Source organism: Alosa alosa, chromosome 24 (genome assembly GCF_017589495.1).
Source record: "Alosa alosa isolate M-15738 ecotype Scorff River chromosome 24, AALO_Geno_1.1, whole genome shotgun sequence".
Taxonomy (NCBI): Eukaryota; Metazoa; Chordata; class Actinopteri; order Clupeiformes; family Clupeidae; genus Alosa; species Alosa alosa.
The window spans coordinates 14,159,338-14,185,055 of NC_063212.1; the positions used below are offsets into that span (position 1 = coordinate 14,159,338).

Below are 25,718 nucleotides of genomic sequence, written 5' to 3' on the forward strand. Positions count from 1 at the left end.
GGTTTTGGGAGCCCGTTTAGTCTATAGGCGTCAGTGAAGGAAGTGGGAAATTATTTAACCATTCGCACGAGGCGCTTTTTCGGTGGGGACATTTCAGTCGTCATTTGACATTGGTGTGGACACGTCCTTAAGTCCCTACGCAAATATACGCCCATGATCGAATATGTTCAAGCATGGCGAGCGCACGACTTGCTGAACAGGTTCTTGAGCGATAGACGCAAATTGACCGCACCACAGTGGTCCATTGTGTCCCGAAAGAATTCCTGCCTTCGCTGTACAGTAAAGCACGTAGTCCGTTGTGCTGCGCACTTCATAACCCTGAAGATGTGCTATAAAAACCGATCCGCGACCCCTGGTCTCTAGTTTCTAATCTCCAATTTAATAATCGCGGCTTTTTAATGCACTGCCGTCGACTCCCCCCTCCTCTCATTCATGTGTGTGTGTGTGTGTGCTCGCGCAGAGGCAAAAAAAAAAAAAAACCGGTTGGGGAGGCATGCCAGTCTGTCTGCGCACGAGGAGTCTTGGAGCACCGTTGACAGTGCCGACCTGGCAAGCACAACGCACTGTAGCTCACACGAGACGCTGTCGCCTCCCGCAAGACAATTGTCCAATCCTTCTATTTCGGTAGCCTATAGCGCTCCAAAAGTCCTCTACTCTTGTTGTTCTTTAACATTAGTTTGAACGGGGAAAGTCGGGAGATTTCAGGTTTGACTGCAGATAGGACGCCGGTGAGACGACCACAAACCCAGCCGTCCGCTGAGGATAACGGCAGTTCAATCAATCTCCGCGCTGTCGCGACATGACAAAGGTGGGTGTAAATACCATTTTGCCTTTGTTCAGTTTGCAACTGCGATTCAAAAGCAGTGACAACTCGCGTTTTATGCTTTTGTGTCATTCAACAATGAATTTAACCGGCGACATCTAAAGCTGGTGTAGCTATCAGGTGATTGCAGAAAGAAACGTTGTTTCTGCAGTCTATTAGGCTATTGTCCAACGTAGCAGCCTACAGCGACCCTGCAATAGGATAACCCACGGCTAGTCTGTAGATGACTCAATACGAGGCTTCCATGCACCCTTTTGGCTGCAATTATATCATAAACCCATCGTTATGCGAGCTATAATCCACATGTCCTTGTCAGTCTTTTCTCGGACACAAACATTCAGGCTGCTGGGTCGATATGTAGCACATTAGCCTATTCTGATTAAAAAATTGGAAACGTCACCGGGAAAAATATTTTATTACAACGGAGGAGTGAGGTTGCAAAAGCCTAGGAATCATTGCTTATGGGCCTGCGATATTTTCCATGATTCTTCAGAATATTATTGGAGTTGTAATCCATTCCAATAGCCTACTGGTCACCTGAGAAAATGTGTAAAACCTGGAAGTCTACATTCTACAGACTATGGAAAAACGATCATCAATATGAATAGCGTGATTATGTTAATTATGCTACAGCAATGTGCCTCTGCAGTCAAGTTTAACAGCATGACTTGTAAAATTACCCTATAGATTTAGGTGGCTTTAACGTTTTCAGCTGGCATAAGACAACTTTACATTTCAGATGCTCAATCTGAAAATCCCAAAAGGCAAACTAACTCTAAATATTTGAGGAAAGTAATCACCTTGACATTTGTAAATTATTTACTCAATTTAAGCTACAACGAATATCCAATCAGAGTATTTTTAAGGTGACTTAAGGCAATGAACGTTAACTAGAAAATGTAATTTCGAGGAAATTACAATTACTTGTGCATGAAAATGCAAAACATATATTAACATAAAAATGCAAAACAAACTTTTATTTGGAAACAGTTGTGGGCAGAGAAAGTCATAGTTGATGACAACTGACCGTTGAAATGGCTGAATAGTTAAATAGTTAAGTAGTTAAAATAGTTAAATTATTTAATAGTGAATTGTGAGGACATTTATTTCTGAAACAGTTGTGGGCAGAGGAAATAGTTGAACAGGATCTGTAGTCTTAAGAGAGCCAGATTGTTTAAAGCCTGAAACAGAGTATATAGTTTAAAAGTTGAATGTAGATAGTGTAATGGATGTTGATAGACCGAAAGTTGAATGGATGTTGATAGGCAGATTGTTTAATGGATGTTGATACTGTAGATAGTTTAATGGGTGGATGAGTGAATGGTTTGAAGAGGATGAATGGATAGAAAGTTGGATGGAATATGCCTTATATTCTTGTAGAATGGAGAGACAGAGAGAGTTGGCCTAGTTGACCAGAAAGCAGTTGATACAGTTGCAATCAGTTTAACTGGCTCTTTGATGGGGCCTAGTTGAGCAGCTAGCAGATACAGGTGCAAATCAATTTAATTAGCCCATTGTGATGTCATAGTGCCAATGCAAAGACTATGGGGAAAAGAAACAGTTGACGGGAGCCATAGTTGATGACAACTGACAGTTGGAATGGCTGAATAGTTAAATAGTTTAGTAGCTTAAATGGTTAAATTATTTAATAGGGAATAATTGTAGTGAGGACTTTTATTTTGAAACAGTTTTAGGCAGAGAAAACAGTTGGCGGGAGTCATAACTGATGACAACTGACAGTCGGAATGGCTGAACAGATCAATAGTTGAGTAGTTTAAATAGTAAAATGATTTAATAGTGAATTAATAGATGTGTATAGGAAGATAGTTTAATAGATGTTGATAGACAGGTAGTTTAATGGATGCAGTGAAGAAAAAGAAGTGAATGAAAGTGAGGAAGAGAAAAGTGAGCTATCCAGTTCAATGGATTAGGTTCCATTGAAGTTGCTGCAGTAAGTGAGAGCACAGGTGCGGTTGATTGCATTCTAATCTTTATGATGTCATAATGCTAATGCAAAGTCTGTTCGTTCATATTCGTCTGTTCTAATGCAAAGCCTGTTCGGTCATACTCGTCGCTCGACTTATCGTGACTAAATTCAAGATGGCGTCGAACAGTAAAATTCCTTAAGGTACTGTCTGTATAAATCGTCTTGTAAATAAACTACCAGTGCTTTTTCAAAGTTCTCTATGTCTCGTTTTAAATGTCAAGGCCCTCGGAAGTCTACCAATGAAGTATGGAGCTACTTTGAGCCTCGTAAATGGTGTAAAACGGTGATTTATTTGCATGGCTAGGCCGATGCCCGAGGCACCACAACGAAACACTGTGTTGGTAGCATTGGCTAACTAGCGCCAGATTTCTGAGTGCAGGGGACAAGCCGAGGTGAGCTATGAGATATACATTCACACTCGTTATCATGTTTCAACACACTTTAGGTCAAAATCACACCTGAATTATCCTTTAAATCTTGATTATGTCTGCAGGTGTAGTGACCCTGGGTCAGGCTTGTTTTACAACCAGACAGAATATGTTTTAAAGAGCCATGGTGTAAAACTTACAGCTTCTGTCGCACCAACCCATTGACTGAGCCTCTTTGAAGTTGGAAGAACATCATGTAAAATAAGAATTTCATGCAGTTAGCATCCACGGCCCACTGCTCTCAACCCTGCACCAGTTCATCTATTGTCCTTGTTTCGCTTGAGACAATGCTGATGTCCAACGTCCCACTTACTAAAAGCTGTCATAACAACAATGCAATTGTGAAGTTAACTGTTTACACAGACAAGAACAAATGAAAGCGTCTGAGTCACATTGACCAGCAGACATCAGTAGGTGTACAGAAAAATACAGTACATACAATCAGCAACAGTGGGTGTAGATTTTAGGGGGGAAAAGTTAACATGTATTTTGACAAACACAACATACAGTAATAGGAGGGTAGAATGTTTGTGGACAGTAGTTCATATTCAGTGCTTTGTGAACATTATTTGAAGGGGACCAAAATATAAATGTGCCCTCACACAGCACGCCTGACTGTACTGAAATACATAGTCATTTTAAAACTTACATCGGTTGCCTCTCTAAAGCATAACATCCAATGGACTATACAAACAAATGACCGTTGTCTAAGCATCACCAAGCCGAGGTATTTGTTTCATAAACTGTGCTTGAATCACTAAAGAGTTCTCATAATTTATTTGGAGTAATTGGATGTTAAATGTCAAGCGTTGGCCTATATATGGTCTGTGAAGTTAATTAATGTAGAATTTTTTAAATGTCAAACAGGTCCATACACCATAAAGACCAAAACTTTAGGGGAAAATGGCTCTTGGTGTATTGAACAACATGTTCCACTGTTGTTGTTTCGTGTAGGTCACTGGCATTCCTTAAAACCCTCCTCTTTCATACCTTTAGAAAAGGTTTCTGAGTAGGCTACACCTATTCTACACCTTCAGTGCACTCTTGTATTTAAGAGTTGAACTTTAACTCAGTATATAGTGGACATAGGACAAACACTTTCCTCTCACAAGTCCAGTAGCCCTGCATAGCGTTAAGCCATTTCATCTTCTCATAGCTCAATATGGCGGTGCTTAGACAACAAACCTACCTCAGTGAAAGTCATTACGGTGATGTATTTTACTGCAAGGGGCCATCACATTACCAAATAATAAATTATTGACTGCCTCTGTGCCTAGTCTAATCTGGACGGCAAGTCTGTGCATATCTGTGGCATTGGCGAAAAAACTACGCCTGGTCAAAGGCAATGTTTTAAAAGAACATGATTGATCAAACTTGTTAATGTTATCAATAACTTGTGGGTAATGTAAGAGGGGCTAGGGATCTAAAACACATGCACACAGCACATGCCACTGCTGTTCCCATGCAGTTATGCTGATCTGAGCATCCTCGCTCTCCCGTCAGACATAGAAAAAAACAGTACTCCTGATCCACAGTATCATTAGGTGATGCAAATTTTATTGCTTTACTGGCATGGCACAGTAATACATAAACATGAAATATTCAAATGAACCCAAGACTCTTGATGGGAGAATTCAAGAAGAGGACAGGTAGTGTAGGCACACTCTTTTAGAGGCTATTCAACTTTTCACATTGTGGTTAACTTACTAGACCAGCTCTTTTACTGGACTACCCTGATCTATTTAGTGCCGCCTGGTTAGCCACAAGCTATTTTCTCTCTTTCTTATTTAGCATTACCGTCATCTGTAACTCCAGATGCCTGTTCATTTGCACATTTTAAAAATCAGCCTTCTCTGCCGTGTGCCCAAGTGGTGCTAAAAACCTGGTTTGCACTTTTACAGCTCCGGCATGCAACATGGTTTGAGATGGCTTTTTGTGGGATCTTGTTACTCTGGGCGGGCATGGCTAACATATACAAGCTCATTTGTAATTCGCCTAAAATTTCTAAGGAGCATAACGAGTGCTTTAAGAAGTGTGAGCCTACAAGTGTGTGAATGTTCTTTCCTTTTATGGGTCTTAAACAAAGAGCTACTTAATCATGGTGACACTCTTATTTTTTCTATCCTGTCTTGTGTTTTGGACTAAGCATAACCATATTTTGTTATGTAATCTAGGTTTTTCTCTGAAAATTGGACAGTTAGTTGGTGTATGACTTGGTCCGTCATCATTCATGCAGCATTCAAAATGGTTGAGATGAAAAATGTCATGACCGCTGAATTGTTTCAAGCTTCTTCTTGTAGTTCTCTCTTGTTTTGACCAGTGGGTTTCATACGCTCCAACAAATCTGTACGTCCTTAACCTGAGTCTGTTTATGTCCCATCCGGGTCAGTGAGCTTTCAAATGGGCGGAGGGGTCTTTCATCACGGTTCATCTCATAGGTTAACTTTTAATTGCATCCTTCAAGGGATTGGCCCGAAGACATCCCCAGCTACTGAGCCTCTAACACAGTAAGCTTCTTCTGGGTGTACAGACATTACTCGTTGGAGAAGGGAAATGACCATCGCATGCCTGAAGGCTACAGGCTCAGTGTGTAGATTTGGCTTCACAGGAATATAAATTGGTGCGGTGGTCTGTCCAATAGTAGAATGGTCACAAAATGAGGTGAAGAGAGGGACTCTGATGAAGATGTAAACCATCAAAACGTTAGTCTTTTACTGCACCGTTCAGAGATGAAAAAAATAAGCAACTTCAACATCTGTTTGTTCCAGTGACTCCTTCCTTTCATTGCTTTCTCAAAAGAGCTTCCAGGCCTTCCTAGCAAGATGGAAAAGTGAGAGGTGCTGTTTCCGAAAGGGAGTCGGGCAGGCTGCATTTTGATTCTGCTTTTTCTGACATCTGGGGCTTTGCTAAAATGTCCTATGATTAACTTTTTAATGAGTTCATTAGTGTCTGTAGTACGTTTGTGCCAGAAAATATTTCCGATGACCCTGTTCAGTCCCTGATTCATGGGCTAAGAAATACTAGGGCATTCACCATGGCAACAGCATCGCCACAGAGTAGAACACCTTATGTCTGCCTTTAAAGATTCAAAAGTGCCAGAAATTTAGTAAAACATTTCCTTAAAGTTTTTCATTTTCCTTTTTCTTCTGTTACAGTGATATATGATTAATTAATGAATTATTGTTTTCTACTATTTTCTTTCTCTTACTCTTGTTCTTGAATTATTTTTTGTTCATTGTAACAGTGGAATTTACAAATAGACTCTGACTCTGACTTCCCTGTGTCTGTATATGAAAATATGACTAAGACATGGTTGTGCGACAGTTGTTAACAAATATCAATATAATGTCAGCTTGTGTGAACAGAGATGCTCTTTCTGCGCTATATAAATAAAAGTGACTTGACTTGACTTGATTTCTCAGCCAAAAAAAGTTAATGAAAGAACATATCACATCTATGGGCTGGGGCACTACTTTTTACCACACCTCTTGCATGAAGAGGGGCTGCAACGAAATGTTGTCCCCCTACAGCTGTCTCAGTAATTAAATACCAAGTAAGCATCAAAAAGGCCCGTGCCTTGCCTCTGTTTTATCTCCCTTTTGGACAGCCATCGTCCAGCATCCCAAAGACCTCCCAGATTAAACAAACCCCTGGCCTGGATTAGTGCTGCGCTAACACCTCTTTGCTAACTTGGCAGCTTCTGCAGTAGCGTGCATGGCCTGTCGGAAGGCCACAGAAATCACAAATGCAGAGGAAGGAAGGATAGAAAGATAGAGGGATAGAGAGATGGAATGATGGATGGAGGATTGATTGGTTGCCATCCATCAGCATTAGAGTAGGTTTACCCTGATTTGGCACCCCTCTTTCCTCTCCACAGCTTTGTGCTTCTCATTTCTCACTTTAAAAATGCTCGCTTCTCAAATCTCTCTGGTTTGCTCTGGTTTTCCTCTGTTTGACATGCAGTTGACTACATTTCTTATTTGATCTACTCCGTTGTTTTCTGTCCACCCGTCTTCTGATGTGTCTTTATCTGCACTGGTGTCTGTTTCTTAGTTTCAGTAATTATGTATTGCCCATGCTTGGCTCCTATAGACTGAGGTCAGCTTAGGGTCAGTGCAGGATGATGGTGGTTGGCAGAACTGGGGCGTAGCCAGTGGTCGGATAAAAGAGAGATATCAAAAGGGGCTGGAGACCGCCACTCTGGCTCGATTATGGCCAAAATATTTAGCTCAACAGTCAATCTCATTACACCCTTCTTGCCATGCTCCTGAAGCAGTGTGTTCTCTGGTTGGCTGGAATGGGTTATGACTTGGTTTATGGCCCGAACGACTGTATTTCCTGTTTGCAGAGTCCGTATGAACACTTGTTTTTGAGGGCTCACACAGAGCAGACAGCTAGAGGATGAATTCAGGAGCAGGACGCTGAATCTGACCATACGTGTTTTGAATTGCAATTGTAGCCTGCACCTGTGAGTATATTCTGTTGTCCTTCTCTTACTCAAAATAATATCAATATTTGCTTGGACAAAAGCATCTGCGAAATACAATAAACATAAATATAATAAGATGTTGACAAACTTATATAATATCTCCATATTTATGACTATGTAACAACATACAGTACCGGTAATCATATTTAAAAAGATCACAGTGTTGTTTTGTGTATTGATCTTCAAAATATTCTTTCTGGTGTTTGCAGAGGGTTTTTTTTCTTATTATTTTGGAAGGCCTACTTATACATTCAGTGTTCATTGAAAAATATTAGTATTAAGAGAGCCAGCCACATATTAGTTAAATCTAGGAGCTTGAACTTTTTAGCCACATGTTAGTTATACACAAATCCGGCGAAACACGGAAGTAAAGCAGCGCCGCCATTACTGCGTTGCATTGCTGCTAAGGAAGTAGCAAAGTAATGTGTTGGTCCTGTAGGCGGCTGTAGCAGACGTTAGCTGTAGATGTGAAATCTTCTTTTTCTTAATTTTTATTTAGTACGTATGCTGTCCAGTGATGCCAGGAAAAGCGTGTTGTGTGGTCGGCTGTTTTAACAACAGTAAGAATATACAGACCTAGAATTAAACCGTTTGTGAAATTCACAAACCTTTGTTGCACATTGAGTGCCCATGTTTACAGGCTTACGGATTACACAGAGTTCCTTGTCGAGTGGAGGACCAAGATGTGCGTTAAAAGTGGATGAAATACATACGATTAATAAAATAATCCTGAATACCTGTAAGAACATGTATTTAACTGCTACAAGTGGTCGTGGCTAATAGTTATTTGCAACTTCTGAAGCTTGTGATATTAGCAACACAGCTACTAATGATAGCATTCGGCTTATTGTTGTCATTAATTAATACACGTCTTAATACATTATGTTGTCAGTAAATTACCTTCATTGGTAAGTTTTGGCCACTGCCTGACATCTACCCAATGTTCCCTTTCACCTGACATTTTTTCATGAGCAGGATCTCCTATTTGATATTCTCTGACAGGATGCTTTCATTGAAAAGCCATTAGAAGGCACTGGCAAGTGTCACACCGTCACACTCCGCAGGAACGCAGTAATGGCGGCAGGCAAGATGGCAGCGCCCATAAAGTTCGCGGCGGATTGGTGTATATCTAGGAGCTTGGAATTTTTAGCCACATATTAGTTATATGTAGGAGCTTGGACTTTTTAGCCACATATTAGTTATATCTAGGAGCTTGGACTTTTTAGCCACATGTTGTAGTTACTCGTGGTAAATTCCTTGTTTTATTTCTCAGCCATAGACGTTTGCCTACAAAAAGCTACTATCTTTGCCCATTTTTTGTAGGCGAACTTCAGAGGTCAATGGCAGCTTAATAATGCGGCAGACCTTACAAATTCTGGCCATAGTAAATCATGAATGCACCAAGACCCTGAATCCAGGTGTATTAAACAACCCCAACAAGAGCCTTTTGTACAATCATCAAGTTGATTTCAGATAAGAGCAGTGAAACACTATTTCTACTATTTAACCTATTTAAACTATTTAACCTGTTTTCTGTTTACTCTAATCAACCATTCTTCTTTCCTATGGCCTTAACCCCACTGGAGAGAGAAATATTCAATTCAATTCTGTTTTATATATATAAAATAAATTACACCACCTAGCTTGAAGATGGACTTTGATAACCCAGTTAAGCTATTAAATGGTAGGATGTAGGTCATTAGCATCATAAAAATGTTTTATCATAGGAAAAACATGAACAGACTACTTTAATTACAATGTAAATGCAGTATTTATGCTGTATTGGATAGTGTACCATAGAGTTTAATATGTTTGTCTCTCTTCAGCCTTTGGCCCCTACAGGTGAACATTATCCTTTCCAAACATGGAAACTAAGTCATGTTACATGCAGTATTTTCAAAGCCACAGATGTCAATGATGGCTATTCCATAAAGCATTTTAGCCTTAAGAACACGTTTTAGACATAGTATTTGTCTTCCAGGCAGCGCTGCATGGAAGGCACTAGGGTTAGGCTAGGGTCAGGGTTAAGGTTAGGATTAGGTGCCTTGAAGTCGACAGACGCAGCACTGCCTTGAAGTCGACGGTGGGGGCTTAAAAAACCATCGAGCATTCGGGGGCTGTACAGTACATGTATACACTCTAATTTGCTGATTCTGTTATCAGTATTTATTTATTTAATCAATCAAACACTCCCACCCTTTCAGTATACATATTTCTAGTGCAGATACTTTCTCTACAGTTAGGATGTGTGCTGTGTGTATGATTTCTTATATCAATCCGTCTAACGAACACTGCAGAGATAACTTTTTTTCTGGATAGTATTTTTTGCTGAAATACTATCGTATACTATATTTGTTGAAGAATTGTTGTCATTATTCTGTTAATTTGTCATCATATAGACCCACGGGGTTGTCATGGGGAGCTACATGACATGGGCCTAAAAGTGTATGATACCTGGCTTTTTTGTATGGGTAGCGTCATGGAACATGGACACAGTAATTTTGGACATCTCAGGTGGCTACCACTGTTCGACAAACACACACACACACACACACACAAACAACTCTCCTATCCACCGAAATGCAACTCCTCTCTTAAAAATACTCTCTCTCTTTCTCTCACTCACTCACACACACACACACACCGTAGTCTCCCTGTCACCGGTGGTGTTCTCTTGAATTGGTACTCCTTTAGAGTTCCCACGGTGAAAGACTAGCCAGTCTCTGGAGAGGAGGACAAAACACCCATAGGTACACCACGCACAACACTTTCTGGACTCAAGGTTCAACAGAGCTCATACCACACAATTGTTGAAGGTGCCCGATGAAGGCTAGTATAGATAGACATGTCAGTTAGGTAAACATTTTTCTGGATTCAAAGTTGGACTAAGATGGTAGCACAGTCAGAGTTACATGTGCATGTGTGAGAGGGATAGAGTAAATACAGTTTCACTGTTGAAATGTAATATGATAGTACCATTTACCTGTTATTTTGTTCTCTACTCCTGATACATGCCCTATACTTTTTACATACAGTTAAATACTGTATATTTTTATAATCATTGGGGACGGAAAAGACCGGAAGGCTCTGGTTCCAGTCCATAGTGATCCCGTATGGGATGTGTGTTCTGAAAGACATCCCAGTGCTCCGGAAGGTCAAGCCAAAGGAAGAGGATAGCATGTAATTAAGAGAAAGTTCAATGAGATACTTAGCCATGCGTGAGTGGAGAAGACATCCTGGATTTCAGATATCACAGTGCCATTTTGGTCCTGTAAATGACAACAGATCTGACAAAGTTAAAACTGTTAATCAGTGTTAGGTGTCTGGGGCATGTGTGGAAAAACTGTTTTACCCAACAATTTCTCTCACTCTCACTCTCTCTCACACTTTCTCTCTGTCACACACACATTCATAGAGAAAGCCAGAAAGCCCATCTTATAAAGCCAGTGGTCCCCGGACTGCAGTATGGAGCAGCTAATTGTGTCATCTCTCCTCTCTGTCTGTCTGAGGGTCTCTGTTCATTTCAGTTCTCTGTCTTTACCACATTAGACAATAAAACAGACAAAATAGCCACTCAGGGACCCTCTCAGCGCACAGATGGTATTTCACCGGACAGTGGAACTATGTTTTTTTTTAGGACTTAAGACTTATTACAGTGTGTGTCGGTGTCTCTATGTCTGTGTGTGTGTATGTGTGTGTGAGAAGGGCCAACTCTAAATGTGTTCCGGTTTCGTTTGTGTGTGAATGAGAGTAGTGCCCACAGGTGAGTGTGAGAAAAAGGCACACAGCAAAACAGCTACCTGTTTGGTGAAGGGTTGCTCTATTGTACGTGTGTGTACTGTTGTTTGCATCTATCTCTAACCCGTCTGCAGATTTCAGTGAGATGGAGCAGACTGTGTCTCTTATTGGGGGGTTTAAGAGCCATCTCAGTTACCGCCCCCCCCTGTTTTTCAAACCATCCTCTAAAGTATCAGCCTGTTACAGCTAGATCTTGCCACTGCTCTCTACCTCCACCCCCTGTTTTTCAAACCATCCTCTAAAGTATCAGCCTGTTACAGCTAGATCTTGCCACTGCTCTCTACCTCCACCCCTGTTTTTCAAACCATCCTCTAAAAGTATCAGCCTGTTACAGCTAGATCTTGCCACTGCTCTCTACCTCCACCCACACACACACAGTGTCAGTCTAGTCTGTTCTTCCCGAGTCCATCTCAGTGACCACAGGGGTGTCAGATGAGATCTGATAATGGACTTAACAGAGGCCCTCTGCGGCCGCTCCAATGAAATCACATTACTCCCGCTCGCTATCTTTCTCTCTCACTCACACACATGCGCGCATGCACACACACACACACACACACACACACACACACACACACACACACACACACATACAGTACACACACACAAGCATACACACACATATTCATGCACACACACACACACTAACTTTATCGTTCAGAATCCCCATTTCTGTCTATTTCTATGTAGCATTGAGAATAGCCGGACGGCTGAAACGTCTGCTCTTGCTCCCAAAATTAAATGGAAAACTCCTTTCTGTAGACTTTGTTTAAGTCTTTTCTTTCAGTGTGCGAACTACTCCTCTCTCTGTCTATTTCTATCTCACATATCTATTTATTTCCCACATCTCCTGTTGTGATCTATCTATCACTCCTTCAATGCATTATTCTCAGCCATTTCAATCGTTTCAGTCGTTTTCAATCTACAGTCTGTGTTTTTGTCCTCCCTCCTTCTCTCCCTCCCTCTCTCCCTCTCTCTCTCCCTCCCTCTCTCCCTCTCTCTCTCCGTCTCTCCGTCTCATTGCACCGGACAACAAAGCTCAGCCCGAGGCCGCGCCATCTGCTTGAGCCGCTCTTGTAAAGACCGTGCGGGAAGTCGGGACCCTGATTGTTACATTCTCGTTTTGTAATGCCGTCCTCCGGCTGGACGTGATGTCCACATGAGAGCACGCCCGATGCTGCTGCTCGGCCGCAGAGATTATCCCCGTCGGGACGCCGCGGGGCCTGCGCTCCTGGTGCTCGCGCTCTGGTCATGGTCATCGTCAGCCACATAGCAGTGACGTCTGGTTTACATGTGAATTTCGTAAGGTATTTACTGTGACTAGTCTGACCACATCGTTTTAATAAGTCACATTCTGAATGACTCTGTGGTCGTTGTTTCACCATCGGGTTCGATGCGCCATTTAATTATTAACCAGGGCGCCCTATATGATCGATGAGGGAGGGGGGGATTACAGAGTTAACTTGAATGCAACGGTTTTAAACAAATCTGTGCAGCATTGTTATGATGCCAACAACAATTATTAATGTTTTCTTTAAACATGCATGCAGGTTCATTGAGAGAGAGAGAGAGAGACAAGAAGAGACTGCGCAAAGGTGCACATAGCTATACAATGAAAGGATTTCATCCCATTTAAATAGTACAACATAGAAAATCATTGTGTGGTGGTCATTGTTGATATTGTGGTGGGCCGCCACAAATAAGTCAATAAATGGGAAACAATAAGGTATGTTGACATAATAAAACAGCTAATTTTATTTTATTTTTTATGTGAGATGGAAAAAAAACTCACTACATCCAATGAAGCCAGTAGTCCACGGACTTCCATGGAATCATTAACCAGGACTCTGTAATAAGTAATAGACATGATGAAGGTGCAATGTTGTATTTTATAACGTGTTGTAACCGTCAACTTTCAATACACACACACATAGGAATTGGGATTGGAAATGATTGCATTAGTAGGCAACATCATGTGGCGGTCATATTATGGCATTTTATGTAAGGGTAAAGTTTACGACTTGTGGTGAGGTGAAGGCGGACCACATCTTTCTATTTTGCATGTCATCCCTGTGAAAAAACTCATTCAAGGCACTTTGTATGGACAGAGACTCACTATTTGTTTTACAATTTTTCAACTTTCCATAGTATTTTAATTCCACCTCTCTTAAAAACCGCTGACTGTTGAAAATTATTTTAATGAGAAACAAGCTCCTCCTAACCTTCCAGTCTCTCTCTTCTCCTGTGTCAGATAACATTGTGCAGTCGTAAACTAACAGTGGTAAAAATGTGTAAGTTTAATTACGACCACCCAGATGCATGTGGTAAGTGTATGGGCATACATCAAATGCCCCCCTGTGATAACAGGCTATTTTTAAAAGATGCCCTTGTTGCATCTTGATGAGCATGCGTGCCCATCCAACTTTGGAGCTCTTCTTCCCCTCTCCCTGTAGTCTGCAGATAAAGAGAACAGACGGCCTCGGCACTAGCCTGTAACACAAAACAAGCAGAGGCGCTCGGCATTTTACAAGAGCATCAGTAATTGCAGTAATGCCAGCTTTTTCCTGCCACAGTGGCCATCGGGACGGGGGATGGGGTTGCGCGAAAAAGCCGGTAATGTGGTTTTGTAAGCAGTGAAAACTGTTTACAGCGCTGCTATTAATCGGCCGTGAGAGGCACTTGATGAGAGTGTGATTATAGTGTGGCTGTTTGCTATTTCTGGTCCAATTTGGCAGCATCATCTTTGTGTCTTATGTAAACACATCTCGATTCACTCCTTGGTCCCGGAGCATCTGGGACTACATATCCGCCAGAACAGACTTTTTTTTTATTGGTGTCTTATCTTCCTTTGAGGTGTTTATTATCTGTCCACGTGGTGGGAATAAAGCACTTGTCAGACTTGAAATGAAAGAAGTGGAACATCTTGCTTGCTAGAAATGGTCACCACTGCGGCTGTAGGCTATGGCAGCTACAGATCCCCCACCGCACCGAAATGCTGAGCCCCCTGCCAAGTCAGATCAATCAGCAAGGCACAGGCCAACAGAAGCAATCCCACTCCGAAACGTATTGATTTTCTTCTAGAGGGGAGTGAGAAGCTTGCAGTGAATTTGGAGTTACAAAAACTGTGAAAACGAGCTGCTGTCTGACAGAGTGTTGCTGTTCCAGCAGGTGTTCATCAACATAGAAGGCCATCAAAGTGCAATGTTACTGCTAATCTGTCAAAGAAATCCACCAAATAAACGACAGGATAGGTATAGTGATTTTCCAACTTGTTGAGGATAATATGACAATAAATTTTTTTTTAATATCCTTAGTGATAATAATTATAGTCATTTTAAAGCAACGTGATGAAAGGTGTTTGGTCTGTTTGGATATCCCAACTCCCTTACAGGCCAAGGAAATTATTGTTATGGAAATATGCCTTTTATAAAAAGATAAGATTATTTAGATGGCTAGATTAAAGGCATCACCTACATGGAGTATTAGGGCCACACATGAAGAATTTTTTTTTTTTTGCCATGGCGAGATTAAACTCGACATGTCGACTTTAAAGTCGACAATTTCGAGAATAAAGTTGAAATATCATGTCGACTTTAATCTCGACGTGTTGACATTAAACTCAACATTTTGAGAATAAAGTTAGTTTGGAGAGAGAACGACCGCTCGGGACGATTGAAAGGGAGGATTAGACAATGATTAGACATAGGCCTAGGCCTACATCATGTGGACAAAACATAGAACATAATATCCGTTGCTCAGCCAAATGCTTTCCTGTTATCACGGAGTTACAGGCGATAAATGCGATGGTCAAAAGTCAACGTCATTAGCAGTTTATTTATTTATTGTAGGCCTATTATTAAATAGTGTTTTTCATCTAAGGTTCAACTTCATGCTTATGCACTAGACTAGGTATACTAAGTGCTCCCCAATCCCAGACTTTCACATTGCATGTTTGTTTGTAATGGATGCAAACTGCTAAATGTCTGGAGGGACGAATGAAGCTGTCATCCCGACCAGGCAACCCCATGTATTCTAAGTAAATGCACACATATTCCCTCACAGGATCAAAAGAGTATAGGCCTATATACTTATACATATCTGTGTTTATAGCCTCCTATATGTATTGCAGGTGAGACATGGAAAAGCAGTTTTAGAACAAATAGTTTTGCCATGTTAACGGTCTGTGGGTCATGAGGGCCGTTATTTGGATGTGCGGTGGCCTTACCCACGTAAAACAGAGTGAAATAACATTTTGTAGCCTACTATAGAAACATTATATCATTGGAAACATGTATTATTCTAGCTATATAATAGTGCATGGTATAACCGCGAGATACAGCGCTTCACGATGACGGCAATGAGAAGACGCAATCTACCTGAATATCTGCAATCTAGCAATCTATCTGAAATAAACCTACAATTACATGTAGGCTACATAGTTTAAACTGTAGGCTATGTTTAAACTTTATTTCGAGTTTAATGTCAGCATGTCGACTTTAAAGTCGACACGTCGAGATTAAAGTAGGCTAGATATGATATTTCAAGTTGTCGAGTTTAATGTCGACATGGCAACTTTAAAGTCGATACTTTGAGATTAAAGTCGACATTACATTTCAACTTTATTCTCGAAATGTCGAGTTTAATGTCGACATGGCGAGTTTAATCTCGTCATGGCAAAAATATTTTTTCCTTCATGTGTGGCCCTAATACTCCGTCGTAGTTACCTATTGTTTTGACATAACACCCATTACTGTTAATAATTTACAAGGCAAGGTCACAGACATTGTTTGTCATGGTTATAACATTTGATGTGTCAAACATCAACACGCACTATGATGTATGATGGTCAGTTGGTCCAGCTAGTCCGCTTCCTAGTCCAGCTTCCTATTTCTGATGTGTGTCTACTAAGGTGGAGTTGTTTGGTCTTTTCATATCCCATAGTCATTTCAGAGGATTTAAGAGGATAAACCCAAGCAAGTGGACACCAACCAACCAACCCCTCCATCCCTCCTCCTCTGTTTGCATCTCTCTCTCTCTCTCTCTCTCCAGGGAAGATGGGGGATTTGTGGGTAAATGAAACAGCAGGGAGTTTAGACAGATCGAATGGGAGTCAGTCTCAGCGTTAGTCTGGTGGTTTGTTTGTTTGTTTTTGTGTCTGTTCCTTCTTCTGTTTACCAGCACTTCTCAAATTGATGAATTAGATGTTTTTGGGGGGACTGCTGAACTCTACAGATCAAAACCTATAAAGAAAATATCAACAAAAACATACTTTAACAGTGTTTCTTAAGCTTGTGGTTTAATAATTATTATTATTATTCTTGTTATTATTAAATGGCCAAATTAAAATGCTACCTTAATCAGATCTAATGTTAGACCTTTATTTTTATAGACTTCATTTGTAGCCTATGTCAATCATTGCCATGGACATAGACAATGTTTATGTGACGGGTCATGTTAAGACATAATTTTAGAGGTGAACGCAAGTAGGTTGCAACCCTGAATATTTGAAGTAGGCTAGGATATGGATTCACTTAAATTGAGGACAAATTAGGACAGAAATCCCAGTGTGCAGCGAATTGCTGGCACATGACAGCATGAAACCATCAAAACTAAAATGCCACATGGAAACAAGGCACCGCTGTCAAAGTCAAACCTGTCGAGTACTTTGAAAGTTGAAGACTTCACAGATGTAATGCCAAACATCCGCATGTTCCAACCAAGTAAGCCTACAGCCACTTTGCATGGCTTGAACGCTAAAAAAATATATGGGTCGCGATTTAATGAACATGGGAAATTGTGGGTTCCAATGCCAGATCAGTTAAGAACCACTGCTTTAATCAGAGTGGTATTATTACTTTGCCATCACATCATTAAATATAACATACGACCATGAAAGACATTCATGACAGCTGAATAACAACTCAGTGATGTTATGCAAACAAATTAATGTTAGAATTATTTAGTACTTCAATGTAAACTTAATTTCAATGTTTCAATATAATAAGAGTACAGTAATTAAGTTTCACAATACATTAATTGTGTGTTGCTGATGTGATTGACCTAGATTTAGAGTCAGTGTGCTACCTTTCACATCTCAGGTCTTAGGTTCAACTTGGTCTCTTTTGTACTGTCACATTTACTTAACCACCATCAACCAGAAGCTGTTGTTGTTGGTCCAATGAAACGGCACAATGCAGCTTTTGAAAGCGTGGTAGCTTGAGCCCCCCCTTAAGACCAAGGGGGTGAGTTTGGGAGGGGGTTGGACAGTATAGCAACCCCCCACTCTAGCCACCACGACCACTCTACAGACATTGAAGTCCATTAGCGATCGCTGAACGTATTGATGTGTGTCGCCGGGAACGAGCTGTTTGTTTTGCGAGCCTTGTTTGCTTTATTCAGTGAGAATGAAAGAATGAAAGGAAGAGTGAAAAAGAGTGACTGAAAAAAAAAATAGTGACTGCTCACTGAATGCAACCCCCCTTTTGCACAAAACCCACGAGGCAAACCCTGCTGGACCACAGGCGCCCGAAGCTCAAAGGAGCGCTTAAGGGTCTCATGTTCCTCGTATAATATGTGCTAGTGCAGGGGCGGTCACTCAAAAGAAGAGTGAAACTGTAGCAGAAAATGGACCTCTTCTGCGGCGACCCCGTGAATGTGTTTAATGGGAAATCTTTGGTTTGGGCTGGTATGAAATGGTTCTGCGCCGACCCCGTGTAATGAGAAATTTTTGGTTTGGGCTGGTATGAAATGGTTCTGCGCCGACCCCGTGTAATGAGAAATTTTTGGTTTGGGCTGGTATGAAATGGTTCTGCGCCTACCCCGTGTAATGGGAAATCTTTGGTTTGGGCTGGTATGAAATGGTTCTGAAAAGGAGAGAAAGCAAAGTTTCCATTTTTTCCCAAGGGTTTTATTGGTAGTGCTTGAAATTTTTGGTGAAAGAGTTTTTAAGTTTATGACTTAATTTGGGTGTGTACAGTATGTGTGTTTGTGTTTGTTTCTGAGTGAGCTAACTTGTATGTTTGTGTATGTGTGTGTTTGCGTGTGAGTGAGCTAACTTGTATGTTTGTGTATGTGTGTGTTTGCGTGTGAGTGAGCTAAACTTGTATGTTTGTGTGTGTGTGTGTGTTTGCGTGTGAGTGAGCTAAACTTGTATGTTTGTGTATGTGTGTGTTTGCGTGTGAGTGAGCTAAACTTGTATGTTTGTGTATGTGTGTGTTTGCGTGTGAGTGAGCTAAACTTGTATGTTTCTGTGTGTGTTTGAGCTAACTTGTATGTTTGTGTGTGTGTTTGAGCTAACTTGAATGTTTGTGTGGGTGTTTGAGCTAACTTGTATGTTTGTGTATGTATGTGTGTTGAGGAGGAGAAGAGAGAATCCAAAGTGGGCAGATGAATTCATACATGCATCAGGATGTAAACAAAACCATACAAATGCGATGTATATACGATTTCAAGTGATTTATTTAAATGCATGTGTGTCATGTCACCTAAATTGGGTTTGGTTGTTAAATGTGTGTGAGGAGAAGGCGGTACTGAGGAAGCTGCAAATCAGTTTGCATGGCACACACGCACACACACGCATACACACACTGTCTCCTGTGCTGCAGTGCCTGGGGCAGGTGAGGTGGGACCACACACACCTCTGATGTCCCTGTGCTCTGTGTGCTGGGTTCGCTGTTTCCCTGCCTCCCACTGTGACAGTGTACCCACTTCCCCTGTGTGCCTACAGGCAGTGCCCAGTGGGTGGTGGGGTGTGTGTGTGTGTGTATGTGTGTCTGTGTTTGGGGGGATACTGCACTGCATTTCCTGCTTGTTTTTACTCATTCTCTCTTTCTCCATCACTCTCTCTCTCCCTCGCTCCCTTTCTCATCCCCTCGCTGCTTCACTCTCTCCATCCATCCACTCTCTCTGCCGCTGCCCTCTCTTTCTTGGTTTCTTGCTCTCTTTCCATTTCTTTACAGCCCTCTCTTCCTCTGTCTCCCCCTGTTCTTCCCCCCCTCTCCCTCTCTCTCTCCATTGTCTGTTCCCACCATTTGTTTGATCTGATGGCCTCCATCTCACCAGCCGGCTATTATCAGCCATCAATACAACCATTATCGTCTGTTAGAGTGTGTGTGTGAGTGTGTGTGTGTGTGTGTGTGTGTGTGTGTGTGTGTGTGTTTGTCTGTTTGTAATCAACAGTCAGTCCAATACCTTTAAGGCCTTCAGCTAACCCCTACATTAGTGTTAACAAGCCAATTAATCCTGTTCATCAGTGAGCTTAATGGCTTAATGACAGGGTTACTGTGACCCTATTACACACACACACACACACACACACACACACACACACACACACACACACACACACACACATACACACACACACACACACACCAGACACACATTTAAACATGAAGCTGTGGGGTATTATTGGCATGGCAAGTCTGCCGTTCCAGTTAACCCAATGGAATTATGGGGGGTGAATGACTTTTTTTCAATTTGGGGCATTTTAGGAAACCACACCCCCCTCCCTCTGGTTAGCTGACCATAGCAGTGCCCACATATGAGTGCCAATGTCAAGCCAGGGTGTCCAGGCTGGATTTCACACTGGCACCCTTGAGCTTAGCTCACCATCACCGCCACACACACACACACACAGACACACACACACACACTCAACCGTCCAAATTTACCCACCCTTAGAGGGAGGCTGAGTAGAGATAGCTGGCTGAAGAGATGCATGGCTGAAAGGAGAGAGAGGGAGGGATAGAGGAAGAGAGAGTGAGAGAGAGTCGTATAGAGAGATAGAGGAAGAGAGTGAGAGATGGAGGGAGGAAGAAGACAGAGAGAGAGAGAGAGAAAGTGTGTGTGGCAGGGGAGTGAGAGATGATCTGAAACCCAGAGGGCCCAGTTAGACGAGAGGAGAGGAGAGGGCAAGACTGAGTGGGCAGAACAAAGAGGTCAGGGTTGGCACTGTGGGCAGAAAAAAAAGAGAGAGAGAGAGAGAGAGAGAGAGAGGGAGTAGCGAGGGCACGGCCAGCAGAAATGGAGATGAGCGAGTGAGCATCTCCCAGAGGGGCAGCGTTGTAGTCAGCACACAGGTCAGCAAGGGGGAGAGGAGATAAACTGCATAGGAGACGTAGGAGGGAAGGATGCACAGTTAGAGTGTATAGACCCTTTCAAGAGAGTTACATTATCAGCATTATAGTTGGCCCCACAAGACTTCCGTTTTAACATTCCATATGTTATCTTAATGCAGAGGAAGTAGATTGGGGCCCAAATAGAACGTTCAAGCATTGTTTTTGTTTTTATTGTTGAAAGGGTCCATAGGATGGAGGAAGACACTGCGTGTGTACATAGTGACAAAGGTGGGCTTTAGCATGAACAAATGGACACAGATGCTAACGATGGTGGTACAGTAGATATGGGATACGTAAACAACTATTTGTGAACCTTTTTATCTTTTTGAGCTGTCTTTTCTCTTGTTTTTACAAGGGCATAAGAGGCAGTTAAATACTAGCAGAATGTTTTCCCGCGCATGGCATAAGCCTAGTCTTAGTCTTTTAAAATATATAGGACTAGGCGTAAGGCATGCATGTGAAACTGGCCCTCGCCGTTAAAGTGGAAAGCTGAGAGAAGAGCAGGTTTAAGATTCCGAGGGCGAGGCCGACAGATGTGGCAGCAGACGGCACAGCTGCCACCGTGGAGGGCGAGGGGGGGGCAAACGGATACGGGACAGAGAGGATGGCCAGAGAGTACTCACAGGCAAGACACTGGAGCCCTCGGGGGTTGCAGAGCATGGGGGGGGTGGGGATGACCCCAAGTGACCCTGGTGGGACTCAGGGGAGGTTTTGAGCAGGCTGGAGAACAGCTGGAGAGGCCTGAGGGAGAGAGAGAGAGAGGGAGTGTATCCTTGGGTTAGAAGGAATAGGAGAGGAGAGAGAGAGAGAGAGAGAGAGAGAGAGAGAGAGAGAGAGAGAGAGCGTATCCTTGGGTTAGAAGGAATAGAGGAGAGAGAGAGATGAGCAGTAGGGGAGGGTGGGAGCAAATGAGGAGGAAAGACAAAGTTGAGGAAGTTACAAGTAAATAAAGTAAGTGAAATTGATTTGGAATGAAGTTTATGAAGTTTATTAATAGGATCTACCCCTTGAGATGGTCTCATCCCTTTGTACACACAGACAGAAAAAAAAACAGAACAATACACAAGACAAGTCACAGATACACTCACAGATACACTACATATTCAGTCAAAAGCTAACCACATCCACACCCACTGTTCCACCAATAGGAACAGATTATACAGTTAGATTGGTTACAGTAGTTTTGAATACACACCGTAGATTTAGGCTGTATGATTCTGTACTGGATCAAGGCCTGTGCTTGCACATTAGAAAAAAAGGGAAAAAGAAAGAAGATAAAAACAAATAAACGTTTAATAAATAAATGAGTTTGAGACGAGTACAGCTTGTCTGCAGATGGGTACAAAGAGATGAATTGAAATGATGGAAAGAGGTGATAGATCTAATAGAACGGGGCAAATTATTCCAGTCTGAGGGGGTTTTAAATTAAAATGCACGTGACCCAACTTCTTTAGCTATACTGGGAAAAGATCACAAGGATGATCAGTATGTCTTAAGCTATATGTTGACCTGTAAGGAATTAGATACAGTTTGTAAGTAAGTAAGAAGGGTAATTAAAGAAATGCAAAATAGTCAATGGAACTTGTGAATGGAAAGTCTTCGAGATTTAGGTGGTCGCATGTCAGCATGTCATCAGCATATAAATTAATGTGACAGCCTGCAAATATTTTTGGGAGGTCATAATAAAAATAGAAAAAAGAAGAGGCCCTAAGAAAGAACCTTGCAGTACACCTTTAGCCATAATTATGAATTCTGATTGACCACCATGAAAAGGTACACACTGATCTGTAGTGCAGATATGAGTCGAACTATAAAAGAGAATAATTGGAAAGATTTATAGCGTGTAGCTTATTAAGAACAGGGTAATGATCAACCATTCAAAGACCTTTGTAAGATCCATGAATATTGCACCAGTATTAGACCAGACATATTGTTAACCAGAGCTGATAAAACATAATTTGTAAACTTTAGAAGGGCAGTAGTTGTGGATTGGTATGGAGATAAGATAGAAAATTCATTAATATACTTGGTTGAATATTATCTTTTCAAACACTTTTGCTATACTGCTAATAATACAAATAAACTGCATTAAAGAGATAAAAGCATAATGAGAGTGAAATGACTACATATACAGTGCGAAGGAGTGAGAGGCCGTGAGAGAGAACTTGGAAATGCTATGGAGGGAAGAGAGAGAGAGATAGAGAGACTGTGTGTTAGAGAAAAGGACATGTTTTGTCGCTTTGTCACAAGCAGTGATGGTGAAAGGGATAGTCAAAACTAGAAAAGGGGGAACATGTCAGTCAGAGAAAGGAGAGAGAAAGATTGCAGAGAATAGAAAGAGAGTAGAGTGAAGTGAAAGGTTCCTCTGTGAATCGCTCTATGTGTCCGTCTCCCTGAGGCTTCATTGGCATATCTCAGCGCGGCCCTCCAACAATGGTCACTTCTGGCCCGGTCCGCTCCTTATCAGATCTGTGAGGGTTGGACTCCAGTAGGCAGCCCCGAAAGAGAGTGAGAGAGATGAAGACAGATAAAATAAGTGTAAGAAAGACAGACTGAGACAGAGAAAGATCGAGATAGAGAGAAGGACAGTGAGAGATGAAGACAGACAGAGGAAGTGTAAGAAAAAGAAAGAGAGAGAGAAGGACAGGCTGTGCCCTAACTGTAACTAAAGTGCAGTTGAAACAGAGCTGAAGCCTCACTGAGTCAGTCATTATATGGATCTCACATGTGACTTCAATAATAAAGCCAGCCATATTTGCCGAGATCACAGAACTGGGAAACTGGAAGGGAAACTATCAAACTAAAATAGGACACTATAGACATAGTGATGGGGGGAGAGGTCAGCTGGTTCACATAAGATCCCTTGGCTACAAGGGTCAGTTATATATATATATATATATATAGAGAGAGAGAGAGAGAGAGAGAGGGGGGAGAGTGAAAGGAAAGAGGGTGGAAAAGAGATGGAGAGAGAGAGAAAGAGAGCGATGAGAGGGGAGTAAAATGAGTGGTGGCAGACTGGTAATGAAGAGAGAGGACGGAAGCAGGACAAAGGAGCGAGATGACGGGAACAGAGAGGAGGGGAGAGGAGAGGAGAGGAGAGGATGGCGGACGAGAGGAGGAAGACAGAAAGAGAAGGAGTGGGGGAAAAGATCAAAGGGAGAAAATTGAACAGGGTGAACCAGAGAGAGGTAGGAACAGGATGACTACAAAGAAATGCAGAACTAAAAAAGAAGGAAGACAGAGAGGGGGAAGAGGGGAGAGGAGCAGAATGAAAAATGAATCAGGAAGAGGGAGAGAGGGAAAGAGAGGAGAGTGTGGGAGTGAGGTAGGAGTGAATAGAATGCAGGGTGAGTTTAGGAAAGGATTAGGGAGAAAAGAGAGAGAGAGAAGAGAGTGAAGATTATAAGAGAGAGGAAGAAAAAGAAGTAAAGTTAGACGGCAAGGCCTTTCAACAAACGCACATATAGAGGTGAACTGGGACATGATGGCTATCTCTCTATGTCTTTCTCATACACACACACACACACAGATCAGTTGTAAAAGGGGTAAAACTATCCTGCCCCAGGAGAAATCACAGCTCAAAGACCCCACTCAGCGAGAAGAGTGGGCTTTTATGTCATTTTACACACACACACACACACACAAACACACCAGCTGGATCACACTCAGAAACAAGATGGTGCTCAAAACACACTCACAGACATGTCCACAGTCTCTCTCACACGCAAATGCACCCCCCTCCCACACACACACACACGTCTTTTACTCTTTCTTTCACTCTCCCATGCTCTCTCCCTTTTCTGTGACACACACTACCACACTGAAACTCTCTCTATCTACCCCACTCTCTCTCTCTCACACACACACACACACACTGAAACTGTATTTATCTACCCCACCCTCTCTCTCTCTCTCTCACACACACACACACACACATATACAGACACATACACATATACAGACACACACACACACACTGAAACTGTCTCTATTTACCCCCCCCTCTCACACACACACACACAGAGAAACTGTCTCTATCTACCCCCTCTCTCTCTCTCACACACACAGAGAAACTGTCTCTATCTACCCCCCCACACACTCACCTTTAATTAAAAAAGCAGGGTGATTGGGTTTCTAATGATCAAGCGGAGATATGACGGCACAGAGAGGGCGAAACATGAGCCGCCTGCCCTCTGCACCGGCCTCGTGATTTAACACAGAACCGTGTGTGTGTGTTTGTGAGTGACAGAAAGAGAGAGAGAGAGAGAGAGAGAGAGAGAGAATGTGGGAGTGGGGGGGGCAAGTGACTGTGTGAAATCAATGCAATGTGCTTGTGAGTGCTGAAGAGTATAATGAGTTTGGATAAGAGGTCTATCGTGTGTTAAAATCACGTGTATGGAATGGGGTACAGAGAGACAATGAAAGATGCAGCCAGCGAATTTGACGGGAGTCGTGTTTGTTAAATGATTATATTTAAAATTACACTTTTGTCCAAAACAACATACATTATATTTTAACCAAGGACAAAACAAAACACACCAGAGAGGTAGCTCTCCCATCCCTTCAGTATTCCCAGAGAAACTGGGGTTTCGTTTTTGTTAAGGGACAGCCTGCCCCCACTTTGTTTGTTTCCAGTTTTCGGAGCCTGGGCTGCCTACAGTGATCAGATTTTGTACAGTGTACTCATGGAATGGGCAGCTAGCGGGTTGTGAGGAGATGATTGCTGAATGTGATATACACACACTCACATACACACACACACATGCATACACACACACTACTGCCCAGATTTAAGGTATAGTGGCTTGCTAAAGTATTTTAGCCAACTGCAAATCACCAATTTACTCGTTGAAAAAAGATACACATATTTTCCCATTCAGTAATTTCACCGTAAACATTTGTTATTTAGAGAACTTTTAAAGGCTAACTAAAAAGAAATAAATGAGAAAAAAAAACACAATTCCTTCTCGTAAAATGTATATGGAATAATGGTCCTTCCATTGACTGAGTTACTCGAGCTACAAGCCACTGTCAAAACTTTATCGCTATTCATTGTCCCTTCAATTCTAAAAGC

At 41.9% G+C, this 25,718-nt stretch overlaps 1 protein-coding gene across 1 annotated transcript in view; it reads left to right on the forward strand.

The window, feature by feature from the left end:
• Positions 1-521: 521 nt before the first annotated feature.
• The window catches only part of gal3st3 (galactose-3-O-sulfotransferase 3), a 31,795-nt gene continuing 6,598 nt past the window's right edge, over positions 522-25,718 (forward strand). The window contains exon 1 of the mRNA XM_048236952.1: positions 522-808. The gene's annotated coding sequence lies outside the window, so the exon portion shown is untranslated. The remainder of the gene's footprint in view (positions 809-25,718) is intronic.